At 43.2% G+C, this 15,545-nt stretch overlaps 1 protein-coding gene across 1 annotated transcript in view; it reads left to right on the forward strand.

Annotated features, from left to right (window-relative positions):
* Window positions 1-320: 320 nt before the first annotated feature.
* The window catches only part of LOC126259978 (uncharacterized), a 694,543-nt gene continuing 679,318 nt past the window's right edge, over window positions 321-15,545 (forward strand). Inside the window, exon 1 of the mRNA XM_049957109.1 lies at window positions 321-341. The gene's annotated coding sequence lies outside the window, so the exon portion shown is untranslated. The remainder of the gene's footprint in view (window positions 342-15,545) is intronic.

Here is a 15,545-nt window from a genome sequence, read left to right on the forward strand (position 1 = left end):
AATGACAAATACGCTCTCATTTGCCGAGACGATAGTTAGCATAGCCTTCAGCTACGTCATTTGCTACGACCTAGCAAGGCGCCATTACCAGTTTATATTGAGATTGTAATTAATGTATCATCAAGAGCGATGTTCTCCAATTATGGATTAAAGTTAAGTATTCCAGAAGCTATGTACTATTTTTGGCTACTATAACTCCTTTAATTGTTCCAGACCTCACGCCAGTCTGCGTGAGCTTAAACGCGTGCCTTTCGGCCTCCTCTAGCAACACGGTGTTGGCTCTTCTGCCAACACATCACGTGCCACGCCTGAGAGTGCAAACTTCGAGCATCTGTTCTAACGTAAGAGCTGTATTCATGTCGTAAATCATGTGTACTCATTATGTCCAGTAAATGTCTCAAATGAATCACTCTCTTGTTTCCTTTCCGAACTTCGACCTCTGCTACCACTTACCCCTGACGTTTGTGGCCGTGGGTTGCAATGCAATTCACAATCCTTATGATGCGCCCCACCTCCCTTACAAGTTTTTCGCGACATTTCTGGGATAGTCTGTTAACCGGATGTGGATATGAGCACAGCCATTGCATTGGCGCACATGATTAACGGAGTTTTAGACAGTCTGCAGTCAGTGTGTGGTTCGATGTGTGTTATATTGTATTTTGATTCTTGATGTTGGATTTTACTGTACAGTGAATTATTGGTAACTCTGGATATGTATCGTGCTGCCTTACCTACATACGCACGTGACTGGTTTTTTTATTTTTTATTTTTTTTATTGGTCTGTTCGTTGTTATGAAGGGTTCAGTACATTTCCGTTTCTCTTTTCCATCATGTATTGCCAATGGAACCCTCCTGCTGCTTAAATAATAAAGGAAGTAGGTTACAGAACACTTGTTTGCCCACTGCTTGAGTACTGCTCATGAGTGTGGGACCCGTACCAGATAGGGTTGATAGAAGAGATAGAGAAAATCCAACGGAAAGCAGTGCGCTTCGTTACAGGATCATCTAGTAACCGCGAAAGCGTTACGGAGATGATAGATAAACTCCAGTGGAAGACTCTGCAGGAGAGACGCTCAGTAGCTCGGTACGGGCTTTCGTTGAAGTTTCGAGAACATACCTTCACCGAAGAGTCAAGCAGTGTATTGCTCCCTCCTACGTATATCTCACGAAGAGATCGTGAGGATAAAATCAGCGAGATTAGACCCCACACAGAGGCATACCGACAATCTTTCTTTCCACGAACAATACGAGACTGGAATAGAAGGGAGAACCGATAGAGGTACTCAAGGTACCCTCCGCGACACAACGTCAGGTGGGTTGGGGAGTTTGGATGTAGATGTAGATGCCTAGACACACTGGACCTACTTCTGGAGTCATCGTCTGGGGTGTGAGTTTATGTGACAGCAGGAGCACTCTCGTGGCTATCCCACGCAACCTCACCGAAAATTTGAACGCCAGTTTGGCGATTCGATGTGTTGTTTTGCCTTTCATGAACAGCACTCCAAGAGGTGTTTTCTAGCAGGATAACACTTTCCCATATACTGCTGTTATAAAACTACACAATGTCGACATGTTGCCTTGGCCTGCTCGATCACCAGATCCGTCTCCATTCGAGCACGTATGGGACAACATCATCGCACGACATCCACAACCAGCAGTAACAGTCCCTGTATTGACCAAGTGCAGTAGGCATGGAACTCCATCCCACAAACTGTCAGAAACTCATACGACAAAATGCATGCACGTTTGCAGGCTTGAATTCAATATTTTGGCGGTTACACTGGTTATTAATGTACCAAATGGTTCAAATGGCTCCAAGCACTATGGGACTTAGCATCTGAGGTCATCAGTCCCTTAGACTTAGAACTACTTAAACCTAACTAACCTAAGGACATCCCACAAATCAATGCCCGAGGCAGGATTCGAACCTGCGACCGTAGAAGCCGCGTGGTTCCGAACGGAATCGCCTAGAACCGCTCGGCCACAGCGGCGTGCATTAATGTACCAACCTGCCACATTTTCATTGGCCTTTCTCGCGCTAACGTTGATCTTGCAACATTAGTCACTTAAATACATTATCTAGACAAATGTGTTCCCGAAATATCATTACTCTGCATTTCATATTTATTAGTGCCCAGATTTTTTTTTTTTTTTTTTATTTTTCGTTCGCGTTTATCAACGCCCTCTTTAAGTCAATATGAGAAACGCTCATATTTCCCTCGTACTCCTATAGATTTACCTGGCGTTGGTGAACTGTTACTCGAGATGCAAGTCTCCTAGCTTGCTTGTATTATGACCGGGGCGGTGTGGCCAACCTCTTGCTGGAGAGCGGCCGGCGCTCCAGGCAATATATTTAGACCCGCGTGCCCTGGCGCCTGCCCCACTTGTTTCCAGCAGGGCACCCTGGCTTGTGGCAGTACAAGCAGCTTCCAGTGTCCCGACACATCCACACACGCGCCTCATGTTCCCCTAGCATCTCCTTATCTGTTACGTTCCAAGTTCCTGCACATCGTGGCTGTACATACGAGAGGTGTGCGCGTTATCCGATGTTGGCGGCAGTCTCGCTATAGCAACACAAGTTCTATACAAAATGTCGCCATATCATTTCGTAGGATACGAACAGAACACGACGACTTACCTTAGAAAAATAAACCTACATTTATAACATTTGTAGATGTGATATGAATGTGTAGGTGGTGGTCGATGAGAACGTGGATTCGCCGGAGGTAGTCGGCGCAGCCGTGATAACGCTGTGTCCTGGATGGCGCAGTGGTTAACGCACCTAACTAGTAAGCAGGTTAGAATCCCGGTCTAGCACACATTTGCACTCGTCGCCGCCGATATCCCGATGCTCCTGAGAGCAGTGTTTCCTTTCCTTTCTTCCCCTCTCCATCTTCAATTTACATATAATTTGTTGATTTGATCAGATGAGTACATCCGGCCATAGAGAATCCTTTTGATGATGTTGATTGGAATACAGTTTTTGAAATTCTGAAGCGCAGCGGTAACATACAGGAAGGCTATCTACAATTTCCATAGAAATCAAAAAGCAGTAACAATGGAGGCGGTAACAGGGAAAGGAAGAGTCGGGGTTGTAGCCTGCTCCGTTAACATCTGTACATTAAGCAAGCAGTACACGAAACCAAGAAAAAATTTGAAATTCTGATTACAGTTAGAGGAGAAGAAATAATTACTTTGAGTTTTGCCAGTGACATTGTAACTGTGTCAGAGACCTCAAGGGGAGATCGCTTAAACGAAGTGGTTACTATTTCAAAAGAGGTTATGGTAGGAACACATACAAAAGTAAAATAAAAGTAATGGAATGTAGTCAATTTAAATCGGACAAGCCGTGGGAATTAGGTTAGGAAATGGAACACAAAAAATAATTGACTTGTTTTGCTATACGCATAACAAAACAGCCAGAGATGGTGTACGTACAGAGGATATAAAATGCATAGTTACGATACGAAGCACAATTTTTCTTAAAAAGACAGATATGTCAACATCTAAAAATATTTTTCTGGAATGTAGCCTTGTACGGCAGTGAGATGTGGGCGATTAAACATTACAGACGGGAAGTGAATAGAATCCTTTGAATTGTGGTACTAACATTACTTAACGCCAGCAACACCAACGCATTTTCCACAGCGTGCATTACCAAGGGAAGTGTACTTTATACCAACCCTTAAAGAATTTGAAAAAACGAAACAAAATTCGTTAATTCTTGTTGACTTTTTAAAGAAGTCTTTTTAAAGTAGTACTGTCATGTAAGTAGGGCCCAGAACCTGAAAATATCTTTTACCACACTCTTAACAATATCTATGCATTTACAATAAGGTGTACTACCAAGCTGGGGGCACTTAATGACCAACACGAAACAAAATTAAAAGGCAAATTTCGTTGATTTTTATTGAATGTTACTCAAAATTTACTTTTTGTTTGTAGTAAGGGCCTGAACCTGAGAACACTGAATAACGTTCATTGTGGGAGGTGACATCTATTATTTAGACTTAATTTTTGGGTCCAGTTTAACTAAAAAGCTTAAAACGTTTATGGAATTTCGTAAAAGATTCTTAAAAACAATGATTTTTCAAAATTTTAAAATATAAGGTAACTGACTAGATGACAATACTTTTAAAAGACGGACACGAAGTACTCGCCCCCTGCCATTCCTTGGTATTGCAAGGGTTAAGTTGGGATGAGTAGCTCGAACAACTGATGAGGAGCTATTAGATCAAACCTGGGCCGGCCGTCGTGGTCGAGCGGTTCTAGGCGCTTCAGTCTGGAACCGCGCGACCGCTACGGTCGCAGGTTCGAATCCGGCCTCGGGCATGGATGTGTGTGATGTCCTTCGGTTAGTTAGGTTTAAGTAGTTCTAAGTTCTAGGGAACTGATGGCCGCAGATGTTAAGTCCCATAGTGCTCAGAGCCATTTGACCCATTTTGTCGTTTCGCTGCAGGACAATTCACGTCCACACGTTACCACAGACTTCGAAAACTCTTGAAAAATTACTAATAGGCGTTGTTTGACCAAACCTCGCCCTGCCCTGATATGAGTTCAGGTGCGGAGCGAGCTGTCTGTGTGTTGGAGTTCGACAAAAACTGTTGTGTCTAGACCATACAGCCTAGACACAATGCTGTAGCCGATAGGGCACGCAAGGCTAACGCAGACGGGCGTGAAGTCTGGAACATGAGAACTTATAAATGAATAAGAAGAAAAGTACGTAGATGCTTGTTACTTAACTTTTAATTAGTCCTTGGAATACATCTCTCTTGAATATTAGTAAGCTATAGGCACTGATACAAATGGCGCCTTGCTAGGTGGTCACCATTTAACTTAGCAGAGGGCTATTCTACTGTCTATCTCTCGGCAAATGAGAGCAAGGCTTAGCACGTCCAATCGCTAGCTATGTTGTCCGTACAACTGGGGCTGAGGTCTCCTCCGTCTCTCGAGACCTGCCTTGTGGTGGCGCTAGGTTTGCGATCCCACAGTGGCGACACGCGGGTCCGACATGTACTACAGGACCGCGGCCGATTTAAGTTACCACCTAGTAAGTGTGGTGTCTAGCGGTGACACCACAAAAACAACTGTGCTACAGCTGTTCCAAGGATGTTTAGAACCAAGTACGGTAAGAAGCCACCAACAAGGAAGACCATTTACCACTGGCACAACAATTCTTATTTATATATAATAGAGAGTTAGAGAAAACATCTGAGAATTATACTTTATTATTTACTCAATATTAAGATTAATTACGACGAGTTGCTTATGACCGGCAAAGAGAAGCGGACGTCCCAGTGTGAGTGAAGTGAATGTGGAGCACGTACTAGTGACATTCATAATGAGTCCAAAGACATCCCGTGCCTCAAATTCAATCGGATTCCCCGTTCATCTTTCGGCAGGATGGGGCTCCACCCCATTTTGATCGTGAAGTTCGTGGGTACCTGAACACACAGCTGCCGTATCGATGGATCGGGCGTGCTACAGAAGGGGACAGCTGTTTCATGAAATGGTCTCCCCGATCACCAGATCTCACTCTGTTTGACTTTTTTCTGTGGGGAAGATCTGGTGTATGTACCGCCTCTACCACGTGATGTAGCAGAGCTCCGGGAGAGAATACTGGAAGCGACTACCACAGTCGACGATGCCGTGCTGGGACGGGTATGGAAAGAATTCCAAATTCAAATGGTTCAAGTGGCTCTGAGCACTGTAGGACTTAACAGCTGAGGTCATCAGTCCCCTAGAACTTAGAACTACTTAAACCTAACTAACTTAAGGACATCGCACAAGAATTCGATTACCGTATTGACGTCTGCCGGGTCACTCGTAGTTCGCATATCGAATGTTCGTAAAAAAAAAAAAAAAAAAAAAAAAGAAAGACTCTCAGAGTTTTTCTTCAAAATGCAATATATATGACATCTGCACAATGTTTATTTCTTGTGCAATAAATAATTGAAAGTGTTCCCGGACTTTATGTACACCTTGTACACGCCATTCCACTGATGTTTGCTTATTCCTGCGGCCCTTGCAAATCCAGTCTAGAAAGTCACTTCCTTGTTGCAGCCAGGAAAAAATTCACATTTGAAGAATCTAGATTATACATGTCTGTTTTGAGCACAGCTATACCATAACTGAGATTTATTTGATTACATCGCATCATGCGGGCATGGCAAAACTCAGCATTTGTTCGATATTTATTAAGTTTTTACCTTTACTTTGTGCACCATCCTCATGATCGCTCTTGTGGAATACTGCGTCCTATTATTTCGTGCATAAGAAGAAACTCATCAATCTTGGTTAAACATGACATTGGACGTGGATATGTTGGACGACAATCAGCTGCAGATCGGCGTTGCGTCGCGGCTAACTTAGCTACGAAGTGATCTAGTGAACGTGCTTTCGACGAAGAGGTTTTCGTAACCACGTTCAAAGACAGCCATGAGGCGCTTTGTATCGACTCTTAACTCGACGACGCAGAGCGTCACTTGGCACGGACGGACAAATTTAGTTGTCCGTCGGCCAGAGGGCTGGTGAGTTGTGTTACAGGAAGCATTCTGTTAGGATGCTACCGTGAGCAGAGGCAACTCCGAAGTGGAAGCTGCTTGTTTATGGTTCAAATGGCTCTGAGCACTATGGGACTCAACTGCTGAGGTCATTAGTCCCATAGAACTTAGAACTAGTTAAACCTAACTAACCTAAGGACATCACAAACATCCATGCCCGAGGCAGGATTCGAACCTGCGACCGTAGCGGTCTTGCGGTTCCAGACTGCAGCGCCTTTAACCGCACGGCCACTTCGGCCGGCTGCTTGTTTATCTTCTGTCCTGGGGAGGATAAAGAAAGGAGAGTTAAGGATAATGCCATAGTTCCTTAAGACTGAAGTGTCTCTATTAAGGTTAAATAACAGGTAAACTGTTTTTGTTCTTTAATTTATCCATGTTACATGGATGTTATTTAAGGATGTGACTATACTGTAAGTATTTTATGAAATAATATATGCTGCAACAGTCACCTGTTGTTCATAGTTTATTAGCACGACACGTTTCTGCACAATGTTGCCATCATCAGATGAATTTGCAATTACTTTTACATTGTAATTTGTGTGAAGTGAGGTTAGCTTCCTTTGCATGTTCCATTGGGATTATGTGTCGGAAAAGACTGCTGTACAGGAAGGTAAATATGCTATAGTGTGTACATTATATGATTAGCGTGATTAGACATTAGTGAGTTTAGTTTCCTTTGCTGTGTTGCAGTGAGGCTGTGTGTCGAAAAAGAGTCCTGTTCATGAAAATAAATATATTACAGTGTGTACATTATGTGATAAGCATTATTAGTCATTTTGTTAGTGCATTAACTTACATGAAACTTCCTGGCAGATTAAAAGTGTATGCCGGACCGAGTCTCGAACTTGGGACCTTCCGCCAGTACCTCATCTCCAATCATCCAAACTTCACACGCACACACCGTTGCGGAGTGAAAATTCATTCTGCACTAACTTACATTTTTGCTGGTAACTTCGTTGTTTGGCACACAGAGCACAGTAACATGTACGTCACAACTTAATACTTTCACAATCATTTGTTTACATCAGCCCATTGTGTTTTAAAAGTTTTTATAAACTAGTTTCTATTGCCACGACAGTACTACACATTGAAGATGAGTCTTTTATATCTAGTTGTATTTATGTCATGGCAAATATTAGGTGTGTTGTTTGTAAAGATTATTTTTTCTCTCTCTCAGTGAAACAGGCATTCAGCAATGGAGAAGTTTCTAAAGAAGTTAATATTATTACTTTCATGTTCATCATTCAGTGCCATGAATGTTTATGTTGTACCGATATTTGTTTATTTCTAACTAGTTTGCGCCTTAATGGGCCATCTTCAGGAAAGAACTGACTAGCGTCTGCAGGGGACATTAGTTCTTAGGCAACGAAACATAAACGAAGATACAATACTTGCATACAATGTTGGGCATCAGACTTCCTTTTTAACTTTGTTACCTACACTTTACGCCGTGGGCAATATTAAACGAACTAAATAATTAAACTATACTAAATTATCGTATTACAGGTTACACGGATGTAATGCTGTAGTTTGGGACGTCGTGACACTGGCTGAGAACTGCCTGAATACTAGTCACTTGTGCAACAACCACGATTTACAATGTAAATTACAATTTACGCAGTGGACAATATTAAACACAATACATGATTAAAATACATAATATTGCAGTATTACAATTAATTACAGGGTTATTACAAATGATTGAAGCGATTTCACAGCTCTACAATAACTTTATTATTTGAGATATTTTCACAATGCTTTGCACACACATACAAAAACGCAAAAAGTTTTTTTAGGCATTCACAGATGTTCGATATGTGCCCCTTTAGTGATTCGGCAGACATCAAGCCGATAATCAAGCATGTCCCCATCAATGAATTCGAAAGCTTCGTTGATGCGAGCTCGCAGTTCTGGCACGTTTCTTGGTAGAGGAGGTTTAAACACTGAATCTTTCACATAACCCCACAGAAAGAAATCGCATGGGGTTAAGTCGGGAGAGCGTGGAGGCCATGACATGAATTGCTGATCATGATCTCCACCACGACCGATCCATCGGTTTTCCAATCTCCTGTTTAAGAAATGCCGCACATCATGTTGGAAGAGCGGTGGAGCACCATCCTGTTGAAAGATGAAGTCGGCGCTGTCGGTCTCCAGTTGTGGCATGAGCCAATTTTCCAGCATGTCCAGATACACGTGTCCTGTAACGTTTTTTTCGCAGAAGAAAAAGGGGCCGTAAACTTTAAACCGTGAGATTGCACAAAACACGTTAACTTTTGGTGAATTGCGAATTTGCTGCACGAATGCGTGACGATTCTCTACCGCCCAGATTCGCACATTGTGTCTGTTCACTTCACCATTAAGAAAAAATGTTGCTTCATCACTGAAAACAAGTTTCGCACTTAACGCATCCCCTTCCATGAGCTGTTGCAACCGCGCCGAAAATTCAAAGCGTTTGACTTTGTCATCGTGTGTCAGGGCTTGTAGCAACTGTAAACGGTAAGGCTTCTGCTTTAGCCTTTTCCGTAAGATTTTCCAAACCGTCGGCTGTGGTACGTTTAGCTCCCTGCTTGCTTTATTCGTCGACTTCCGCGGGCTACGCGTGAAACTTGCCCGCACGCGTTCAACCGTTTCTTCGCTCACTGCAGGCCGACCCGTTGATTTCCCCTTACAGAGGCATCCAGAAGCTTTAAACTGCGCATACCATCGCCGAATGGAGTTAGCAGTTGGTGGATCTTTGTTGAACTTCGTCCTGAAGTGTCGTTGCACTGTTATGACTGACTGATGTGAGTGCATTTCAAGCACGACATACGATTTCTCGGCTCCTGTCGCCATTTTGTCTCACTGCGCTCTCGAGCGCTCTGGCGGCAGAAACCTGAAGTGCGGCTTCAGCCGAACAAAACTTTATGAGTTTTTCTACGTATCTGTAGTGTGTCGTGACCATATGTCAATGAATGGAGCTTCAGTGAATTTATGAAATCGCTTCAATCATTTGTAATAGCCCTGTATTTTTTTAAAGAATATATCGCCATTTGACTCTATGTTACTACATTTTTCTTCTGTACTGTCTAGATTTCGTCTTTTACGCCATTATCTAGTATGATACTAAAAGTTCGTAGACCATCAACACGTTATATCTGGTAAAGTCAGCTCAAAGCAGATAAACAAGACGAGTACACGCCTTTAAGATGTAACTATTAAAATGACGTTGTATGTAGCATTTCTGCATGGGCTTAGTATGTGTGTCCTTTCTTCAGCACATGTTCGGCAGTGGTGGGGTCTAAGTAATCTCCATCTGCGTTCGTGTTCTATCAGCCCAGTTGCTATAGCCCTGCCTGTTTGACCAACATACAGTTTGGTTGCAGTCACTGCAAATGATTTTATAAACATCACTGTCACTTAATAAATCTGTTTCTGTCCATGCTGTTGAACAAGATATGAGCTACACTACCTCTTACATAAAAAAGTTTTATAGCTGCGAATTTGAGAGTTTTGGGTAATTTGTCGTGTAGCATTCCTAAGTATGGGATAGAGTACAAGTTAGTTTTAGATATGACTGTTGCTGCAGAGTGGGCATACACATAACGCAACATTTTTCTTCTTTGTTTATTATGTAGAATATTATCAGTTAAGTCAGGCATATAGCCATTGTCAGACGCAATTCGTGTAATCGCATCTAATTCTGTCTGGAAACTGTGTTTTGACATCGATGTGGCTGTGGGACGATGCATCATGGGATGGAAGGCGGCATGTTTGTCTGTTATTTATTGGGTGTTGTGAACATGAGGGTAGTACCATGTTTGTTGTTGAGTTTTATGTAAATTTTGAAATTATGTGTTTTTTAGTGACACATATGTTAAGATCTAAGAAGTTAATGGGTTTTTCACCAACTTCCATGGTGAACTGTATGTTTCGCTGTAGTGAGTTTAGATGTTCTAGGAATGTATTCAATAGTCTTTTGGTACCAGTCCAGACACAGTATATCATCTGCATCTCTATTGGTCATGATGGATGCTTACTGTGAAATAACAATAGATTGCACACTCTCACATCAAGCATACTGCGTTGAGTTTCGCCAAACCGACACATAACTTAACAAATTAAACCTATAGAGACTCTGTGACTGTACGATTATTACGCAAAAGCATTCCAATTGCTATAATATATGCATAAAGACATGTATTTATTTATTAAAGTAGTAGTGGTTAAATACCTGAACAGTCATTACTCACGATGCAAAAATTTATGCTCATTGGTAATTGCACTGTAGTCTGGAATAGCATGGTGAGTGGCGGAACTGTTTCCAATAAGATCCTTCACGTTCCATTACGGTACAGGTGATAAGTCACTGGGAACTGATAACAGGCTGCGATTCACCGGAAGAATATTAAGGAAATTTCATTTGTCCACGGAAGAAGTGACTTACAAAAACTGGCAAGATCGGTTCTTTAGTATTGATGTCCAGTCTAACACCCTAAACAGGTTGGATTAACAAAAGCGCGAGAGCATTACAGGGATGCTCAACAAACTCCAGTCGCCCTCAAGAGACGCATTGTGCAGCACAGATAGGCTTAAAGTGGATTTTTCGAGTAGAGTCCGGCAACATGTTACTACCTCCCTCATACGTCGTTCGAAATGACTACGACGAGGAAATCGATGCAATTAGAGCTCATACTGATGTTTAGCGACAGACATTCTTCACACGCACTTCGTGAAAGGAACAGGCCGTGCCGGGGCTACGGCAAGATAAATAAGATCGCTTCAGCTGTATGATAAATCTTTATTTCTGACCCAACTAGTTTCGCGGCTTTAGAGGCACATCTTAAGGGATGCAGATTTATAATTTATTCCACACGGTAAGCTATAGACGACCCAACTTTCTTTGTCCCATTGTGATAAAACTATTTAACCGTCAAGAGGTTGGTAGTCCAATTTAAAATCGAGCAGAACATACGGCACATCATCCCTAAACAGGAAATCAAAGGCTTGACATCGCCGTGGCAACATGAGGCCCGTCTAGGCGGTCTCTGCGGACCTGTATCAGGATGATGTTCCCCACATTATGTTCAAAATGTTCAAATGTGTGTGAAATCTTATGGGACTTAACTGCTAAGGTCATCAGTCCCTAAGCTTTCACACTACTTAACCTAAATTATCCTAAGGACAAACACACATATCCATGTCCGAGGGAGGACTCGAACCTCCGCCGGGACCAGCCGCACAGTCCATGACCCTTAGGCCGCTCGGCTAATACCCCACATTATGCTCTATTTTAAACTCGACTATTGACTTCTTGACGGTTAAACAGTTTTATCACCCTGGGAGAAAGAAAGTTGGGTTATCTATTGCTTATCGTTTGGAATAAATTATAAATCAGTATCCCTGAAAATATGGCTCTAACGCTGCGAAAGTAGTTCGATCAGAAATAAAGATCTGCCATCCTGCTGAAGCGGTTTATTCATCATGATTCATTTGCACATTTGTGCATGTCCACAATACAAAATTTGCTGCATGGCGAGATAGGCAGCCGCCAAGGGCGCAGGCACCCAGGGAGCGCAAAAACTGATTGGAAAAAGACGAAAGATGGGTTAAGAAATAACCGGGAGAGGAACGTGAGTTTTCGTATCCCTCGTCTTCCTATCTCTGCCTACGGGCAGAAGTCTTTTCCCTCCGGCCGGGACTGTAAACACACTCCGTTGTCACAGTATAATATCATAATTGTATAATCATAAAGAATTGTCTGCTACCAAACAGGCGTCACTTAACATCTCAACTCTGCGCATGGTTGATACACCTGTCGCCTACACAGTTTTCTCATGTTAAACAATGGAGGACATGCAACTACTTCGCTTGTTATTGTAGGCCATCAACGGGTGGTCAGAGGGACTAGAATCAAATATGCTATTTGACGGATGGCTACCGATTTTTTCCGATTTCTGCCCACTGAAGACTGCAGTGATTTTAAACTAGAGGGCTTCAAAGTATTTTATAGAATAGTGATTAAAATGGGAAACAAGTCTCTCGTGTAGCACACCATTTCATCTCACTTTAATTCACTGTCAGGAACATCTTAAATGAGAGCTCTGTATTTTACACTCCTGGAAATGGAAAAAAGAACACATTGACACCGGTGTGTCAGACCCACCATACTTGCTCCGGACACTGCGAGAGGGCTGTACAAGCAATGATCACACGCACGGCACAGCGGACACACCAGGAACCGCGGTGTTGGCCGTCGAATGGCGCTAGCTGCGCAGCATTTGTGCACCGCCGCCGTCAGTGTCAGCCAGTTTGCCGTGGCATACGGAGCTCCATCGCAGTCTTTAACACTGGTAGCATGCCGCGACAGCGTGGACGTGAACCGTATGTGCAGTTGACGGACTTTGAGCGAGGGCGTATAGTGGGCATGCGGGAGGCCGGGCGGGCGTACCGCCGAATTGCTCAACACGTGGGGCGTGAGGTCTCCACAGTTCATCGATGTTGTCGCCAGTGGTCGGCGGAGGGTGCACGTGCCCGTCGACCTGGGACCGGACCGCAGCGACGCACGGATGCACGCCAAGACCGTAGGATCCTACGCAGTGCCGTAGGGGACCGCACCGCCACTTCCCAGCAAATTAGGGACACTGTTGCTCCTGGGGTATCGGCGAGGACCATTCGCAACCGTCTCCATGAAGCTGGGCTACGGTCCCGCACACCGTTAGGCCGTCTTCCGCTCATGCCCCAACATCGTGCAGCCCGCCTCCAGTGGTGTCGCGACAGGCGTGAATGGAGGGACGAATGGAGACGTGTCGTCTTCAGCGATGAGAGTCGCTTCTGCCTTGGTGCCAATGATGGTCGTATGCGTGTTTGGCGCCGTGCAGGTGAGCGCCACAATCAGGACTGCATACGACCGAGGCACACAGGGCCAACACCCGGCATCATGGTGTGGTGAGCGATCTCCTACACTGGCCGTACACCACTGGTGATCGTCGAGGGGACACTGAATAGTGCACGGTACATCCAAACCGTCATCGAACCCATCGTTCTACCATTCCCAGACCGGCAAGGGAACTTGCTGTTCCAACAGGACAATGCACGTCCGCATGTATCCCGTGCCACCCAACGTGCTCTAGAAGGTGTAAGTCAACTACCCTGGCCAGCAAGATCTCCGGATCTGTCCCCCATTGAGCATGTTTGGGACTGGATGAAGCGTCGTCTCACGCGGTCTGCACGTCCAGCACGAACGCTGGTCCAACTGAGGCGCCAGGTGGAAATGGCATGGCAAGCCGTTCCACAGGACTACATCCAGCATCTCTACGATCGTCTCCATGGGAGAATAGCAGCCTGCATTGCTGCGAAAGGTGGATATACACTGAACTAGTGCCGACATTGTGCATGCTCTGTTGCCTGTGTCTATGTGCCTGTGGTTCTGTCAGTGTGATCATGTGATGTATCTGACCCCAGGAATGTGTCAATAAAGTTTCCCCTTCCTGGGACAATGAATTCACGGTGTTCTTATTTCGATTTCCAGGAGTGTATTTTGGACAACATACAGCAGATTTTGGCGGTACCAGAAATATCGACACAGCTGAGATAGTTAACGAAATGACAGCTTTCAAATTCTAGTACGAAGAGCTCATTAAGCACAGGTACAGCTTCCGTTTTCGACATTTCGAGTGTTTTTTTAATTTTTTATTTATTTATTTTTTCGAAGTATTATCCAAATATCTAAATAGCTTTCAGGATATTGATGGCAGTTCCAGTGACTGTAGCATCTTGTAATTGCAGTTTCAGCAGATTAACTAATTAACGTCGAGTACAGATACAGTAGGCATTTACCTTGCTGAAAGAAACGACACAGCTGCTAAACTCGACTTCAGTATCGTAATCAGTGTGTGTATTTTGCTCGAAGCAAGGAATGGAAATTTAAATTATATTCAAAATTTATTTCTTGCAAAGGTATGTATTCTGAACACTTAATTATGTCACTTTTCTATTTCGAATTAATACTTTATGCACATTAATAACTTATGAGGAGCAAGTAAATTATGTTATTCATTACACGTCATACCAAAATACATAGCTGCTACATAAACAATAAGATATGGAGTTTGCTTTCCTATGAAATTTTTCTAGAAAGTTTACACAATTTATAATTTGTTTACTTCAATGATACAAAATTTCTTCGTTGTAAGATTTTTCATTTATATAGTTCATTTAAGTTATATTTTTCTATTACAATTCATTTTTATTAAACCTACCTTACAAATTACAAAATTTCCTAGATGTATATAGAAAAAAATTGCAGAAGAGTGGTTTATTGGGGGAAGGGGTGCACGAAGCAGCTTTGGTAGATCCACCAAGGGCTTAGGATCACCGTGGTACGGCTCTGAGAAGGAAACTGATAGTGGTGTACCAGAAATACTCTCCGCCATGGACAGTAAGATAGCTTGCGGTGTATAGTTATATACGTAGAACGAGACAATGTCAATACCGTCATCAGTTTTACTTGTCGAACTGAGATACCGTTCCGTCTCTAAAAAACCCGATGTCTTTGATACGGTAAACTCTAACCTTTCTTCCTTTAAGTTAATTGTACCCGCTCTTGACTTACAATCATCTCCGCGACTGTGGAATAGATTTACAGATTAATGTAATAATCTAAGTCATTTTTATCTCATGTTGTTGTTTATCTGCAACCACTATGTTCGTAGGTTTTTATGGTGTGGCAGGAGGCAGTTAATAGAACACAACAGAACACCACATTGGCAGTCACATATTCTGCTAACTAAGCGGCAGAAACACATTGAAGTGAGAAGAACAACGCTGTAGTTACTTCTGCCCCTAGTATTTTAGTTTGTCCCGAGAATCAAAAGTAGCCTCCAGTTTCGAACCAACGGCAGAGCTAAGGTATCAAATCCCTGCCGTTTACCATAAAGATATGACTACGTTATTTAGATGGTAATAAGATAACCAAATGAAAGCCACTCCAAAGGCCACTTTGTG

The sequence above is a fragment of the Schistocerca nitens genome, chromosome 5, assembly GCF_023898315.1.
Source record: "Schistocerca nitens isolate TAMUIC-IGC-003100 chromosome 5, iqSchNite1.1, whole genome shotgun sequence".
NCBI classification, from domain to species: Eukaryota; Metazoa; Arthropoda; class Insecta; order Orthoptera; family Acrididae; genus Schistocerca; species Schistocerca nitens.